Below are 18,648 nucleotides of genomic sequence, written 5' to 3' on the forward strand. Positions count from 1 at the left end.
TTTTGTTGTGAACCTAAAACTACTCTTAAAAAATACTCTTTTATAACAAAATAAATAAAGAATTTGCATATCATTGCCCTTGTATGAAGAATCAGGATTACTAAAATGTAAGAAACGTTTCCTCATATTTCCCATTTGTATGGAACATGGAGATGTTATCACTGCCTTGACTCACTTGCTCCCTATGGTGGTTGGGCTCCATGGAGCCTGAGCGGAGCCTGAGTTTTCTTGTCTAAAATATATGTTGATAGGTGTGAACTGGGATCAGAGATCCAAGAGGTCAACAAAGAATTAATAGGGAAAGGACTAAGGTACAAAAATAAGGTCCTTTCCTAGAAATTCAAGTCTAGAACGAAGTAAAATTTATTGGAGGTTGTGGTGTGTCTGAGTATTGGTAGTAGTGCTCACTTCCCTCAGGGCAGGCTTTAAGTAGGCCTTGGAGTTTGTGACAGTTTTATGCTCTGGGAAGTATGTGTTTGTAGATGATTCAAGCTGAGTTTAAAGGTTTGCAGCAGGGATTACATAAAATATTGTGAAAATTGTATTGAAAATGATCTTAAATATTTTATTTTATTCTGAGTTCAGTTCAAGTGTAGAAATCTTCATAGTTATAAAGGTCTATAGTGAAACCTTTTTATCACTGCTCAGAACTGATTAGTCTATCATACACACACATATCCTCCCATCTCATTTGTCCATCAACAAGTCCTCAGTTATCCACTGTCAATTTTATAAATACACATGCATACACATACACACTCACACTCACACTCATGCATTCAGAATCCCAGACATAAGCCTTTATTGTTTTAAATTACTTTTACTTCTCAGAACGATGAAGATCATGCATCAGGTAGCCTGGCAGGTGTTTTGATGCTCAGATTTGGCTATTTTCATCATTGATCTACGTTGGTAAGAAACAGATCTCAGAGAATTAAACATTTTAAATCTGAAAGACTAAACTAAATTCATTTAGAAGTTCCACTATGTCCTCTATGTAGCTATGACTTTCATCTCTTGCTGCCTTGAAGCTGAGCATAGAAGAGCAAATAGTGGCCTCTCTCCAGGCCAAACAGACTAGAAAAATGATCACACAAACAACTACTGATTTTTGCTTTGTTGAAAGGAAAATATTTCCATTCTAGACCACGAAAATGAGTAAAAATAATCTAAGACTCTTTAAGGACTATACTGATTTCTTCTGTATTTCTGAAACAAAGCAATAGTTAAGATACAATTTACACAAGCCCAGGCCTGAAGAAACTGGGTCCTATGTACTAACATCAGGGCATCTTTCTGCTGCCACCTCTCCTGCCTCAAAACTATTCTCCACATTGTGAAAACCAGATGCTTAAAAACCATCAGTAACTCACTCCACATTACTCAAAGGATAAAGTCCCAAATCCTTAGTTGGTTTTTGTCAACCCAGCAATCATTAGTCCTCGCTTACCTCACACTCCTCCCCCCACCATCATCCATCTGTTTGCTGTATTCTACTTTATCGTCCAGCCAAACTCAATTTTCTTGATCATACACCAAGGAGTATTCCTTCTGCCCAGATCGCTGTCCACCCTCACCATAGACATTCACTTGATCAACTTCAGTGCATTCTTCAGGTCTAATGTATACCTTCCAGGTGAAGTCTTTCTTTAGTCCTCAAAATAAGTGGCTCCCCTTTTTGTGTTCTCATAGTGTCAAGGCACGTCTGTTTCACACACTTTTATAGTCATATATTTAAAGTAGTGTTTCTCAGATGTTCGGTGTGCATAGGAATTAAAAGGAGATCTTGTAAAAATGCAAATTCTGAGTCAGGGTGATGCCAGTGCTGCAGTCCCCAAAGCGTGTGCCGAGTAGCAAGGACGTAGAGTCTGTGTGCCTCTGTGGACCTGAGGACAGGATCCGCAGAGCCTGACACACGGCAGGCCCTGAATTCACAGCCACTGAATGAATTTCAAAAGCGATAGAATCTTGACAATATAACATTTTCATTTTAAAATACAAGCAGTGCTTACAAATAACCACTTGAGAAGAACTTTGTTAACTTCCTTCCCTCCTTCTGTATCTTGGTATTTCCATCTGTTCTTTCTGTCTCTTTGCCTCAAAGTTCACTGGTATCTGGAATTTCTACCCAATCCCTTCCTTTTCCTCTATTCCTTTTACACCCTGGAGGCATTTTCAATGATAGCACTTCTGAAAATAAAAAGCAAAGGAAGCCAGGGAAGAGAGATGAAGAAAAATGAACCTCTTTTCTCTTCTTCAGCTATCAGTTGAGTTACTTTCTTGTTTCTCCAAATCTAACCTCCTTGGACCTAATCAGACTATTTATCAAAGAATCCCAAACACATCCCTAGACTCCACTTTAGTGTTGTAATGCTCAAAACTGTTGTCTGTATGTTCCTCAGAAATGGAAATGAACCTTATATCAGTCATTTATTTACACAAAGACTTGTCTTTTAACATCTAAGTAAAGATTTGACTGTTTTTTAAGCCATATCTTTAAATGCATATTTGCCTAGGGCTTGGGGAGAGATACATGTAGTCATTTTGTTCCAAATATTTGTAGTTGGGTATATTGCGAACATGGAATAGTGAAAATACCACAAACTCCCTGTGGTTCCCTTACCACCCATATGCCCAGCCCTTGTCTCAAATACGAAAAATAAGAAATGTTAGAGAGCAGTCACTGTAGCAAAGGACGAAAGTGGTGAGAACATTTGATGAGATGATAATTCTCCTACCAGGTGGACAGCCTTTAAGGAGTGCAGGCACTGCTCTTCTCCATTAGGGGTAGATATGTTTCCAAGCAGACAGAAACCATCAAGGAAAACATTGTTTGGGGGGAGATAATGTGTACTCAGAAACCTCAGACACCTGTGATTTTAGGAAACCACAGATTGACTTTTCTACTAGGACATACAAATCTTTGTTAGGCTTTAAGTGTATTTAATGTCCAAAGGAACAATTTATGGAAGGGTGATTGGTCTGGATTTCTATATTAAATTTATGGTATGACTTACAGAATGCTTGCTCGCTTGGTCTCTCTGTATGTGTATATATATATATACACACACACATAGATATATATATATGTATGTATATATATATATAGTGTAGTCTGTATCTACATGATAAGTAAAATGTGTATTTGTATATATATCTAATTCATACCTTCCACATTTGCATCTCATGTATGTATATGTATATGTATATACTCTATAATTTCATTTCTTGACAGCTAAGGCTTGAAAGAGATCAGAGGGGAAACTCTTGGTAAATGTGTAGATTTGCTCACTAACAAGATGTTAGACATATAAATTTTATACTAAAAATGCCATCCCCAAATATCAAGAAAATAGAACAATTATACTAGGGTATGGACTCTAGCAAATTAAAAGAAATATCTGCATGATCTATGTTTCTAATTATCTGACAGAGTGCTGTTAATAACTTTTCTGGAAGCCACAAACACAGCAGGAGCACTTAGTTATGATGCAGTCTTAAAATATACCACAATGCACTTTATCTGTGGCCTTCAAGATCACATTGGCAGCAGAACCTACCATAATGAACTGTCCTGAAGCCTTGAGATGCTGTTTTCAGCAATTTTGCATTTGAGTATTCAGATTTTACAGTGTGTGAAGTCTGACTGAATGTGCTTCGCCACTGTAACTTCAAAATATTCACATTTTCCTTTTCTCAATTTAAGACCATGTTGATAAAAAAAAAGCATATAGAATATTGCAAATAAATAGCTATCTATAGTGAGCTAAGAACTAGATAGAACCCCAAGATTTTTCAAGATATGCTAATGATTATTTTGTCCAGTAGACTTAATTTTGCTGCAGGACGCACATAAAAAAAGGTACTTCACACTCCCCATGGTTCTCAGTGGTGAACATACCAGCCCATAATTACCAGCACACAATTATTCAGTTATCTGCTTGCAATCAAGAAAATATCATTCCTTGTCTTTTGATATTTTGTTTCACATCATGTAAGCATATGTCTAAAGCATTAATAAAATTATAAATTACACATTTGATGATCAAATAGGAGAAAATCTCTTAAACACTCACATTCTCTGCAATTTTCTTTCTTCTACAAATGTTACACCACTTTTGCTACTTTTATCTTAATTACAAAGAGTAGTTGGGGCACCTGGGTGGCTCAGTCGGTTAAGCATCCGACTTTTGGTTTCAGCTCAGGTCATGATCTCAGGGTCATGAGATCAAGCCCCAAGTCGGGCTCCCTGCTCAGTGTGGAACCTGCTTGAAATTCTCACTCCCTTTCCCTCTGCACCCACCCCCCGCCACACTCTCTCTCCCTCTTCAAAAAAAAAAGAAAGAAAGAAAGTAGCACAGGGTTTGGTGGATAAGGAAAGAGAAGAAAAGGAAAAGTTAAGTCTTCCTAATAAGGAATATTATGCTGAATACTAACTACCACAACAAGTCGTCAGTCGTGGAAATTAGAAGGAGCCCCCTTAAATGTGCATATGCTATTTTTTAAGGTTTAAAATATTTTACTTCCAATTTTAATTCACCAATATCCATTGTCACTTTTTAAAAATTATAGAGTTTTTTACCCCTCAGGTTATATATATATAACAAGAACTTAACTGCTCTTTTTGGAGTCACTCTGGGGTGTTGCATTAATTTTAGCTGTAGGATAACAATAAAAAGTAATTTTAGAAAACCACAAGGTAACTTAGGGGCCTCATAAATGAAAGCACTTTTCAGAATGCTTATTGATGAAGACAGCCTTAATGTTCCCTCAGCTTGGTTAACTTTAGACAGATTTCTTCATCGTTATAGGCCCCTCACCTCCGTGTTCTTAGAGCTTTAACTTTAGAAAATTTGAAGTTTTCAATTCTTTCCTGCCCCTCTGAGGTATAAATCAACTCCCAGGCTCTTGCCAGTTTTACGTCTCAGACGTGTCTTTCTCAAAGACTTGAGAGCCTTCTCTTTGATATGTAATCATCAAGGAAACTAAGGTGCCCTCTTTCTAGTCTCTTTGTGGGAGTAGGAGTCTAACTTTGATAGATAAGTGTGTCAATTAGCAAACGCACATAGCCTAATCACATTGACCATTCCCCTCCCCCAATGTCCTCCAGTACTTTTCTACTAGCTCATCCCAGTGCTTAAAATCTCTCTCACCTTTTGTTTTGGTGGAGTTGAGTTCTGTCTCTCTCCCCTAATGCAATTGCCTTTCATAAATTCTTCCTTGCCTGTTTAATTCTGTCTGGTACAGTTTTTCTAGGACATCATTTAGACCTCAAGTTTACGGGAAAGGAATCTGGATCAATGTAAATAGATTTTTAAAGGATTTTAATGAATATTCTAAGACATAGAAATACCTTATCTACCTGCAATTACTAGGTCTTACCTTTTTAAGCCATACTACATTTTTGCCTACTTTTATCATTCATGGTGAAAATATTCATAAAAATGTAATAAGCCTTCTATTTTTTCTCAAAATAAAAAAATACTTTGTTTCTCAAAGTGAAAATACTTCTGGTGTGTGTGTGTGTGTGTGTGTGTGTGTGTGTGCATGCGTGTGTGATTAAACAAAACTGTGCATGTACAAAATTCAAATACTGGAAGCCATAGTTTAAAGCAAAGTGTTTCCCATCCTTTTTAGAAAGGTTCAGATTTTAACCAACCCCCCCATGAGATTTTAAAACCATAGATATGTGGTATATCTGTTTATATATGGTGGCTTTTAGAATGCCATAAACTATTGTAATAGCCAAGATTTGTTTGCCCCTCAGGAACTAATTTCTGCACTCATGGGATGATAGTACCCACTGAAAATGAATAGATTAAAGCACAAAATAAAAATCACCTAAAATCCCACACCACAGAGGTGACTACTATTTGCATTTAGACAAATATCCTTCCATGTATCTTGCTAACAATATTTTATATGCTTTCTTTTATCCATTCGTGTGCTTTAATAACATAACGTGGACATATTTCCATATTAATATAAGTAGACATCATCCTTTTCAAGTATATACCATAATTTATTTAATTAATTCAATTTCCTATGACATACCTTCTTTCTTTTTCTATTTTGTATTTTAAATAATGCTATGATGAATATCATGCCATATCATTTGCACATTTGATGTGATTTTTTTTGTGGCAGATTGCATATGATAACTTTATGTAGAAAAATATAAACACAAGGCAGCAAAAACATACACATGATACCAGGACGTCTAAATCAACCAAACTACTATAAAAGTATGTAAAGATAACTTATCCTTATAATGTATCCTAGATTTACAATATTCCTTTAATTTGGGTGTAATAAATTAGTTGGATGCAGAAAACAAGATTAGAATTATATGTATAATTTGCATTATATATATCGTAAGGAAATAGTAGATTTAAAGACAGAATATATTGTCTTGCTTATATGGTAAACTATTGCTCTACCGCTCCTCCTTCCAAAAAAATTACCCCAAATTGTTATTTGGGTGGGGGAACACATCTATCTATAACATCTATTTGTAAAATTTCAGACTTTATTTCTCTCTGTATGTAACCATGTGAAAATACACTGTCTATCAGGTAAGGTAAGTAATTTCTAATTTTCTAAGCTCACGGTTTTATGTGTATTCATATCTTCCATTTGCCAGTTTTAAACTTAAATATATACATTCATTTTGTGAAATTAAAATAACCCTTGGAGAAGATGTAAGCAACAGAATGCAAATGGGGAGTTCTTTTGTGCTTTTCTTGTGTAGTGTTTACTCACTTTTCACCTTGTTATCTACAAAACATGGAAGTGCCTGAGGTGATATCTTTAGAAATAATTTCTCAAAGCATAATTTCTGGATAAAAAGTCATGTCTATTTAATTTTTTAAATAAGATTTCCAAACTGTCTTCCAAAAAGTCTTTGCCAATTTATAGTCCTTCATATTTTGCAAGAGAAAACCTATTTACAACACTAGGTATTACCATTTTTTTTAATCTTGGCAAAACTTATAAAGACAAAGTGAACCCCCAATATTCTTTTAATTTTATATTATTTAATAACTAATTGGGTTGAGTTTTTTAGTGAGAATATTGACTATTTGTATTTTTTAAAGGTGTATTTATTTATTTGAGAGAGAGAGGGGTGGGGAGGAGAGGGTCAGAGGGAGAGGGAGGAGAGAAGCAGACTCCCCACTGAGCGGGGAGCCTAATGCAGGGCTCCATCTCATGACTGTGAGATTGTGACCTGAGCTGAAACCAAGAGTCTGACACTCAAGCAACTGAGCCACCCAGGCGCCCTGACTGTTTGTATTTTTAAAAGAGATTTCCCTTATCTTGTAATGTTCAGCAGTTTTTTTTTTTCTTTTTTCTCTTTTTCATTCCTTATTAAACATATCGCCCAGGATATGATCATCTTGTGTAATAATTTAATGTATTTTTACAGTAGCAATTGTGGAAACTCTGTAGGGCTCTGTGCCATTCCATTTCACAAATGATTTTGCTTCCTTCTTTATTTACTTTTATATATAAATGAAGTTTATGACAACTGTAGATACATTAATGTATATGAGCTTATTATTCATATGTGTTATGATTCTTAAAATATATTTTATAATAATTTTATGCGGAGGTGTTTAGAAAAATGACATTTAAATAATTGCAGATCTTTCATTATCACAGGTAAGATAATTTTTTTATACTTAAGGAGAACTTGATCATTCTAATATATTTTTTTTATACTGAAACTTAGAGACTTCTCAATTCCCTTCACTCCTTAATCACTTTTTTCTGTATAGATTTTGAACTGATATATTTTATTTTTTTCATCTTTATCTCTTTATCTATATCATATTAATATGTACATTCCTGTGGTTCCAGTTAGGCTCATTTCACTTATTTTTAGGGGCTGGTCATGTGAAGCAATACCTGTTTTCATAGTGGGCATATTTTTTTTTAATTTTATTTTATTATGTTATGTTAATCACCATCCATTACATCATTAGTTTTTGATGTAGTGTTCCATGATTCATTGTTTGTGTATAATATCCAGTGCTCCATTCAATACGTGCCCTCTTTAATACGAGATGATGTGGGCATATTTTTTTATGCCAACTATTGCCCGTTTCTCCAAATTTATCCACGAGAATTGTTACCGATACAGTTTAATCCTCTATTCATGTAAATTCTGATGTTTCCCTAATATTTTGTATATGATAATCCATATCTAGAAAGAAAAATGAAAGTCAGTAATTGTGCTTTGGTTTTGATGACTCTTTTTTGAGAATTATCTATGTAATTCGATAGTTATTTCATTAAACCTTACAGGGAATGGAGTACTACTGCATGCTACACCACGGATAAACCTCAAAAACATCATGCTAAGTGAAAGAAGCAAGTCACGAAAGACCAGCTATTGTATGATACCATTTGTATGAAATATCCAAGACAGAAAATTGATTAGTGGTGGCCAGGAAATGGTGGGTGGGGGAAGATTTGAAAGGTACTCATTAATTATTATTTTAATTTATATGTTGGGTCCATGAGTGCATTTGGACTTTTACTCAGAATCACATAACATAAAATTCACTATTTTAAGCAGTTTAAAGTGTGTAATTTAGTGGATTTTAGTATACAGTAGTCCCCCTCTTATCCATGGGGGATATATTCCAATACCCTCAGGGGATGTGTAAAACTGTGGATAGTACCAAACCTTATATATACTGTTTTTTCCTATAAATACATACCTTTGATGAAGTTTAATTTATAAGTGAGGCATGGTATGAGACCAACAACAGTAACTAATAATAGAAAAGAACAATTATAATAGCAATACACTGTAATAAAGGAATGTGAATTATCTCTCAAAGTATCTTATTATACTGTACTCACCCTTCATCTTGTGATGATATGAGATGATGAAATGCCTACATGATGAGTTGAAGTGAGGTGACTGATATAAGCATTGTAATGGAGCATTAGGCTACTAGCGACCTTCTGACAATATGTCAGGAAAATCATCTGCTTCCAGAGCGCACTTGACCAGGGGTAACTGAGAACGTGGGTAATGGAGACCCCCAAAAGTGAAACAGCAGATAAATGGTTGGGAGGGGGGACTACTGTATTCACAATGTCATGCAACTGTAATCATTGTCTAATTCCAGAACATATCCATTACTCCAAAAATAAACCCCATACCTCCCAATTCCACCCTACTCCTATTTTCTGTCAACCACTAATCTACTTCCTGCCTGTATGGATTTGCCTATTCAAATAGAATCGTACAAGAGGTGGTCTTTTGTGACTGCCTTCTTTCACTTAGCATGTTTTTAAGGTTCATCCTTGTTGTAGCATGTAGCAGTACTCCATTATTTTTATGGCTGAACAATATTCTATTGCAACAACATAATACGTATTGTTTATCCCTTCATCATTTGATGTACATTTGGGTTGTTTCTACTGTTTAGCTATTATGAATAATGCTTCTATGAACATTTGTGTATAAGTTTTTGCGTGAACGTATTTTGAATTCATGTAGGTATATACCTAGTAGTGAAATTGCTGAGTCATAGGTAACTCTAACTTTTTAAGAAAGTACCAAACTGTTCTACACAACAGTTGTACCACTTTACATTCAAACAGTGCAAACCGTATGCTTACAGTATATGAGGGCTCCAGTTTTTCAACATCTTCACCAACTTGTTTTCTCTCTCTCTCTTTTTTTTTTTTTAATTTTAGCCATCCTGGTGAGTGTAAAGTGGTATTGCATTCTTATTTTGTGCATTTGTTTTTAAATTGCTTGTTACAAGTGCATGTGTGGTTTTATAAATGGAATCACTAATATCAAAGTTATATGACCATCTTGATGCATGCTCTGTGTCTTGTGGCATACTACAATGAGTTGATTGTTCTGTATTATATTTACAAAAGAAAAACAACTTTGTTTTAAAGTTGAGGATGTGATTGTATGTACTAGGCTTTACTCTAAGTAACTTTTTACAGCTAATTATTTCAGAATCTGTCTTTATTGAATTTGCAAAAGTAACTTTAAAAGAATCGTGCTAATAGATTTCTGTGTTAATGGACTGGCCATTCTGGCTTTTCTACCTACTGTCTATAGTGCCCAGAAAAGGGGGCACTCTAAATCATGCTTATTTATAACCTTCCTTGACCTGAAATTCCATTAGTGGAAGGAAAAAAGTAGCTTCTCATTGAAAAATATATTTACAAAATACTAGTATATAAACCATCCTTTCAAGGTAAGTTAAACTCCTCTAGAAATTTCATTAACTCTATTAGACTGATAGTCATTAAAATAAATATATCTTCATGAAACATTTTGCTTCCCTGGAGGCAAGAGAATAAAAAAGATAAAACTAATGAGCGCTGTGAATTGTATAAGACTGTTGAATCACAGACCTGTACCTCTGAAACAAATAATACATTATATGTTAAAAAAAGAAGAAGAAGAAGAAGAAGATAGCAGGAGGGGAAGAATGAAGGGGGGGAAATCGGAGGGGGAGATGAACCATGAGAGACTATGGACTCTGAAAAACAAACTGAGGGTTCTAGAGGGGAGGGGGGTGGGGGGATGGGTTAGCCTGGTGATGGGTATTAAAGAGGGCACATACTGCATGGAGCACTGGGTGTTATACGCAAACAATGAATCATGGAACACTACATCAAAAACTAATGATGTAATGTATGGTGACTAACATAACATAATAAAAAAAAAAAACAATAGAGGGAAGGTGGGAGAAAGAAAATAACACTAGCAGGGGCGCCTGGGTGGCTCAGTCGTTAAGCGTCTGCCTTCGGCTCAGGTCATGATTCCAGGGTCCTGGGATCGAGTCCCACATCGGGCTCCCTGCTCCGCGGGAGGCCTGCTTCTCCCTCTCCAACTCCCCCTGCTTGTGTTCCCTCTCTCACTATCTCTCTCTCTGTCAAATAAATAAATAAAATCTTTAAAAAAGAAAAGAAAAGAAAATAACACTAGCAGTATATAGGTTTTAGATTTTCCTTATTGATAAAAGCAATTTCTTTGATTTCGGTTTTATTATAAAGATTTTAATCTCTTTTCAAAAGTGTTGTTCAAAATGATTTAGCTTTAATAACAAAAATGAGACTCTTACAAGTATCTTCTTAGGAATTCTCATACTGGGACATTTGAAAAAGCTTTTATTTTACTAGGTACAATGATCTTGCATGCATTTTCATTCAAGTACCTAGGAAGCAGTTATGGGCAAACTAGTAATTGACAAAAGTTGTGAGGACTTCTGAGGTAAAAAATGTAAAAGAATCCAGACATCTTTACAAGAATTTGCATACCCCCCCTTTACTTACTCATTTTGTGGAGACAAGACCGAGAAGGTGATGGACAGGAGCAGGAACCTCCCCTTCTGTTTGTTAAGTCCAGACAGAGAGCTATCTTCTAGGGTAAAAGATGGGTAAAATTGTTTAGTTCTGGTGAATGAAGACTTAAGCTCCTTGAAAGTGAAATTAAAATTTCCTGGAGTGAATGAGGGCAAAATCATGAATTAAAGAAAGTTAACAAAGGAAATATATAGACTACTCTATAAAAGCCCCAAATGAGATTGTAGATATTATATTACTATTTTAAGATACTGTGGTATTTAAAATTGCTTCTGTGTTTCACTATTTTAGTAAAATGTGTTATGTGTGTTGTATAATTATTAAAGATTCTTGCTCTCAATTCTTGGTATCTTTCATGATAGTGATTTGTACTGTGTAATTTGGGCAAAAATTTCTCCTAGCAGCAAGCAGAACGTTTCACAGTGAAATTTTAAGGTATATATAAATATATTAAAATTTGTATCTGAAACTGCAAAATTTTTAAGTAACGGCAAATATCAGAATTGTTTTTTTTTCTTTATTCTTTACTATATGAGCAGGAATTATTTTATCTGTGGGCCTTTTTTATAAATCCTGGGGTGCCTCCCCAGCCCCAAATCATAGCATCTTAAGTTTCACAAGTCTAGATTTAGTTATTTATTCAGTTAAGTTTAACAATACATAGTTATTAATCATTACTACTGAGACTGATTTATATGAAAATAATGCAAAATGAAGACACAGTTCCAATATGCACCAGTTTCCATTAGTACAGCACAATCATGTTATCTGCAGATAGGGACAGTTTTATTTCTTCCTTTCCCATCTATATGCACTGTATTGAATAAGAGTGGTGAGAGTGGACATTATTTCCTTGTTCCAGATTTTAGAAGGAAATCATTCAGTCAGTTCAGTCTTTCACCATTGAGTGTAATGCTTGCTGCAGGTTTTTTGTTTTTGTTTTTGTTTTGTTTTTTGTTTGTTTTTGCTGCAGGTTTTTATAGATGCTCATTATCAAGGTGAAGATACTCCTCTCTATCTCTCTATTCTTATTTTTCTAAAAGTTCTTGTCAAGAATGCATGTTGAGTTTTGTTAAATTATTTTTCTGCATCAGGTGATATGATCATGTGATTTTTTTCATTAGTTTGTTAATATAGTGCGTTACATTGACTAAGTTTTGAATATTGTACCATCCTTGAAGATAAACTCCATTGTATTGTGGTATAATTATTTTTATTTATTGCTGAATTCTATTTCCTAATATTGTGTTAGATATTTTTGTGTATATGTTCATAAGGGATATTTGATAAGGGATATCACATTAGTGCTAGCTTTATAAAATGAATGGAAAGTATTCCATCCTCTTCTATTTTGGAGAAGAAGTTGTATAGAGTTTGCGCTAATGCTTTTTTAAATGTTTGAAAGAATTCTCTAGTGAAATCATCTGGACATGAAGATTTCTTTTCCCCAGGTGCCCTCTTTTCTAAAAGAGTTTTAATTACGAATGCAGTTTCCTTAATAGTTATAGGACTATTAAAATTATCAATTTCACATTTGGTGAGTTGTGGCATTTTCTGTTTTTTGAAGAATTGGTCCATTTCATTTAAGTTGCCAGATTAGTATATGTAGAATTGCTCATAGTATTCTTATTATCTTTTTGATGTTTTCAGGGTTTGTAGTAATTTTGATTGTTTCATTCTTGATATTAATAATTTCTGTCTTCTTTTTCATTGTCAGTCTTGCTAGAGGTTTGACAGTTTTATTGAGCTTTCCATAGAACATTGATTTTCTCAATTGCTTTTCTGTTTCAGTTTCATTGGTATTTGCCTTTGTCTTTATTGTGTTCTTTATTCAGCTTGCTTCGGGTTCATTTTTGGTATTTTTCTAGATTCTTCAGGCTGTAACTTATATTATTGATTTGAAATTTGTCCTCTTTTCTAACATAGTGCTTTCAGATTTCCTCTTAGCACTGGTTTGGCTTCATCCCATAAATTTTACAAGTTGTGTTTTCATTTTTACTTAGTTCAATGCATTTTTATGTTTTAATTTAAATTCCAGTTAGTTAACATACAGTGTGATAATAATTTCAGGTGTACAATATAGTGATTCAACACTTCCATACATCACTCTCTGCTCATCACAAAAAATTGCACTCCTAAATCCCCATCACCTATTTAACCCATCCCCCCACTACCTCCCCTCTGCTTCAGTGTATTTTTTATATTCATTGAGACTCCTTATTTGATCTATGGACTATTTAGTAGTGTATTGTGTAGTTTCCAAATGTTAGGAGATTTTCCTTTATCTTTCTGTTACTTGTTTTTAGGTTGTTTCCACAGTGGTCAGAGAACACACTTTGTATGATTTCAGTTCTTTTAAATTTGCTGAGGTTTGTTTTATGTTTCAAGATATGGTCAATCTTGGTATATGTCCATGGGAACTTAAAAAGAATAGGTTTTCTGATGCTTTGTGTGAATTATTCTATAAATGATGAGTGCATACCATTGATTGATGGTGCTCTACCAAGTCAGTAGATTTGAATCTCTAGTTCTTGAAGAATCTAGCCCTACAGTTGGTGCTTAGTAAGGGTCTGTTGGATTTCATAGACCTGCTGTACTAGTACCCTTATTCCTGTCATCTGTTTTCATTCTGCTAAAATTTCCAAGGCAAAGGCAAGTAGCTGAAAATGGCACCCTGCCATGGAATTTGATTAGGCAGGCTACAGTGATAATGCTGCCTAACAACCCAAAAGCACAGTTTGCCCCACCAATCATTTATTTCATTGTCAGAGGTCTACAGCTTGGCTGTATTTTAACTGATCTTGTCTGTTCTTGCCTGAGCGCTACTGAGTTATGCTGGATTCCAGGTTTGGGGACAGATTCAAGTCTATTCCTTATATATTAATTTTGAAATCCATGCTGAAGGAACATTAGCTATCTAGAGCATATTCTTTGCATGGCAAAGGGTGGAAGCTTCAGGAGAGTTGGCAGAAATGTGGAATACCTCTCAAAGTTTCAACTAGTAATTAGGCACAGTGCCACTTCCATCTATCGTCTATTATCCAGAGGAAGTCATAGCAATGACTAAAGCAAATGCGTTAAAGGGATATACTCCCCCTACTCCAGTAGGAGGCACCTCAAAATCGTAGGGCAAAAGTCACAGATGAATAATTCTATTACAGTGTGGGAGTGAAGAATTGGAAGCAATGCTCCAAATACTTCTGACTTACTTTCTGAATCTGTATTACTTACTATTTTACACAGGGGTCAGGAAAATGAAAACCCTTCACATGAAAAGGTGGGGAATCTTTATTTGATTTATAAATTATAAGAGACATCCCCCCTTGACATACAATTAAGTCTTATACATTGTGTTTTGGAGAATTTGAAGACATAGCTTTAGTCAACTAATGAGAAAGTACTTCAGACTATATTTCATACTACCTCAAAGACAATGTATTTTTAAGTCCAGCCTATAGTCTCTTATTCTTTTGGTTTGGAACTATAGGTAGGTATTTGGTTGGGAGGATTTTTGGGGGGAATCCTTTGTAAGCTTGCACAACTAAGCTAGATACAGTGACTTAAAATAGAGTTCATCTGTATCAGTTTGACATGCGCGCGTGCGTGTGTGTGTGTGTGTGTGTGAGATAAAACATTTGCACTTGCCCTTTATTTTTGGAAACCTTCAAATTTTTTTATGAATTAGAAATTTACAGACTATTTGGTATCCTTCAGTTGGTCATCACAGAATCCTATAGGATAATACATGTTCAGAATTTTTCAGGTCACAATTTGAATTTTATTTGAAGAGACACAATTGTCATTAAAAATACAACAAAGAAAACTCCGGGGACAGAATGCTTAATTTAAATCCAGAACAGGCATGTAGCACCTATTTCATGTACTTGCAGAGTGACAAAGAGCTTTTCTTACCAGTGAAGAATAAAGGAAATGGTTTCTCACAGTCTGTTTGGGATACTAATTGATTGCAGTTGAGGTAGGAGTTTTAATGAAATGGACACTTGTTCTCCAAGAATTGATCTGGAACCACCAACAAGTTAACAGACTGTTGAACACATAACAAGCCAGTGATGATTTGTAATCAGTCCTTGTCAGATTGGTTTCAATTAAAACCTTTAACTCAGAAGACAGGGGCCACCTCATTATCAGTTTTCTTAGGTCAGATCAAGCAAAATTAAGAGTCATATTTAAAAAGTATTTGTGTTTGCAGACATTCGTGTGAATGACATTTAAAACACAATTACGAGAACAAAATAAAAGCAGCTGAATTAGAATTCAATTAGAGCCTTTCCAATATATGTCAAATAAAAAGGAACAAATTTCACTGGAAGATGAAGGAATGAAGGAAACATTTTAGAACATGCTTATTGCTCTTCGAATTTTATCAGTTGCAAGAAAAGGACATCATTGAAACATTGGTATTAAATAAACTTTGAAGTTGCTATTTTTTTCTTCTAATTTTCCCTTCCATAATGATTTCTGATTCTTTGTAATATACAAATAAACAAAATGTAAAGAGGTCAACACTGGATGTGAGTGTGTGCTGTTGCTGCAGTTGATATATTCTTATCTAGTGACGTCTGTGTCACAGCTCTCCTTTCTTCATCTTTCACAGTTCATTTGCCTCCTCTCCTTTTTTCCTTCATGATTATCTGCTTTTACAGCTTTAACAATGACCTTGTATTTCCTTCAATGCCTTCTCTTCCAAAGAACAAATCCCATATGCCCAGCTACTTACTAGAAGGGTTCACTGGGACATCTCCATGTGGCCCCAATATCTCCCCTCTTTTATTTCTCATCTTCTGTGTACTATCCCCCTTCCTTCATATTAAACAACAAAAATCACTTCATCATCTCTTAATTTGCCATTAGTTAATTATTTTACTGATGTCAAAAGTCTCCATCATCTTTGATTCTTGCCTGTCCTTTAACTCCAAATCTCATTTGGTAGCAGACCCAACTGAGAAAGAGAAATTGACACCTGTGACTGGTTTCCAGAGTGTTAACATTTTATTATTAATTATCTTAATAGTCCTAATTCTTACCTGCTTCATAGTTGCACAGATCCCACCTGCTGATTCAAATACTTACTCCCTCATGCCTAAGCCAAAAATGGTATGTACGTGATATATGGTCCTTGGCAGACATTTCATTTGATCTTGACATTCTCTCCTGATGTTCCTCTATATGACTTCAAAATTCAGTAGTGTCTCAGAAAGTCGAAATCAGTACAGTATCATTGGCACAGTATGAAATCTGTCTGCAATCTTGGCCTACGTTATTGTATTACCATGTAGAACATTCTTCTTGTCTGCAGATAATTCCACTCTGCATATGTTATACAAACTTCCATCAGATAAATCTACCTGAAGCACACTTCTTGTGTCATTTTACCATTCCACATGAATGTAATCATCTGTATATGTTGGGATGCAGAAATGTTTGGGAAGTCCTGTTTAATGAATTGGCATGATTATTGCTTCATGAGTTGTGTCTCAGAACTCATTGTTGCTCATTTTGGAGGGTCTCCAGAGATATATTGGGAAGAATAGCTCTTTTTCTGAAAAACAGAACCCTCCTGCTCCTGTTTGGGGTGGAAATTTTCTTTGCTCTTGTTCTTCAGACAAATGATCCCACCCACTTACTTATACCCACAAAATTTGCAAATCTTCCAGTTAGCTGATGACATCCATCATTTTATTTTAGTGTGAGAATGGACTCTTTTCTTCATCTAGTCCTTGTCATTTCAGTGAGATTTCATTGAGAAAGAAAGATAAACAGATATTCTTAGTCCAGTATCTTACATACCTAACATTTTTATTTTGAAACAGTTTTCAACTTAGAAAAAACTTCCAAAAATAGCATAGAGAGTCCCTGTGTACCTTTTATCCACCTTCCCCAAATTTTAACAACTCACATAATTGTAGTAAAATTATCAAAATCAGGAAATTGACATTTATTCAATACCATTAATGAATCTACAGATTAGTCCTGTTTGGTAAAGTGTAATGTTTAACTATTAGTATATTGGCTATATTTATTCAAAGTTTCATTTCTACTTAATTTAAAACAAAGAGATATAGCACTTAGATGCAGTGGTTGATCTTAATGTTGATAAGTAAAACAATAAAAGACACTAATATAATTTTTTCGTTCTATTCCCATTTTCAAAAAAAATTTTTACATGTTATGTTTCACTTATATAATTAATATTTATCTTCGTTCACTATTTGTATTACAGAGAATAACCTCTACCCTTATGTAATCAAACATCTTTGGGGCTTTGTTTTTGGCAACCTAAAGAGTAAGAACCCTTAGGAAAATCATACAGAAATCTGTGCAAAGGGATCAAAGTGTAATGTGTCTCATTCAAAGTTGGACCTGAGGCCTGGAAATTTGTTAGGAACTAAAGGTCTCTGTCTGTATGTCCATCTCTGTCTTTCTCTTTCAGTCTCAGTGGTCACAAGTTGTCTTACTCAATCCTCAAAAGGTTTTTTTTTTTTTCATTTCTCTGTATATATTTTGTGTTCTCTCTTGTTCAGACCTTTTCCTCTCCTTACAAATGGCCACGTAATGGCCACCATAGTCAAAATAGATTATCTTTCAGCTCTTTTATTCACCATAGCTTGAAAACTCCCCTTTGTGACTCAGTTTAAATCCAGATGAGAACTTTGCTGAATCCAACTTGTTTTAGGATGGGGTAGGGGGTGGAGTCAGGCCACAAGTTGGCTTGTGTATAGATGCTTCCTACCCCCTTATATCAAGTCCTTAACCCTTACTAAACCAAACTAACTGTATCATTTAGTCTTTGCTACATAACAACCAACCCCCAAAATACAACAATCATCTGCTCACAGTTCTGTGAGGTCATCGATTTGAGCTGAGCTCGGCTGGGATGGTTTGTCTCTGCTTTGTGTGAGGTCAGCTGGACTTATTGCTATGTCTGGGACCTCAGCTGAAGTGACTGAGCTTTTCTCCTTATGTGCTGCCTCAACTCCAAGAGGGCTAGCCCATCCTAATTCATATATTGACAGCAGGAGTCCCAGGAGCAGCGAGAGAGTGCAAGCACCAATACAAAGGTACTTTTCACGTCTGTCCTTCTGTCACTTTTGCTAATGTCTCATTGACCAAAACAAGTTATAAGGCCAAGCCCAGATACAAGACATGGATTTTACCTCATGTTAGAAGTTGTAGCATCACACTAAAAAGGGATATCATGCAGAGATAAAAGAATTTATGGTCTTTTTCTCTCATACTCATCTCGGAAAATGGGGTGCAATGGTGTAGAACATAACA

At 35.1% G+C, this 18,648-nt stretch overlaps 1 protein-coding gene and 2 non-coding genes across 3 annotated transcripts in view; 1 reads left to right on the plus strand and 2 right to left on the minus strand.

The window, feature by feature from the left end:
- Window positions 1–18,648, plus strand: part of IL1RAPL1 (interleukin 1 receptor accessory protein like 1) — a 1,353,569-nt gene that overhangs the window by 842,179 nt on the left and 492,742 nt on the right. The window lies entirely within an intron of this gene.
- Window positions 577–646, minus strand: LOC116646212. The gene has a single exon (XR_004302104.1). It is a non-coding gene; the product is annotated as a small nucleolar RNA U2-30 (small nucleolar RNA).
- Window positions 826–905, minus strand: LOC116646213. The gene has a single exon (XR_004302105.1). It is a non-coding gene; the product is annotated as a small nucleolar RNA U2-19 (small nucleolar RNA).

The sequence above is a fragment of the Phoca vitulina genome, unplaced genomic scaffold (assembly GCF_004348235.1).
Source record: "Phoca vitulina isolate PV1807 unplaced genomic scaffold, GSC_HSeal_1.0 scaffold35, whole genome shotgun sequence".
NCBI classification, from domain to species: domain Eukaryota; kingdom Metazoa; phylum Chordata; class Mammalia; order Carnivora; family Phocidae; genus Phoca; species Phoca vitulina.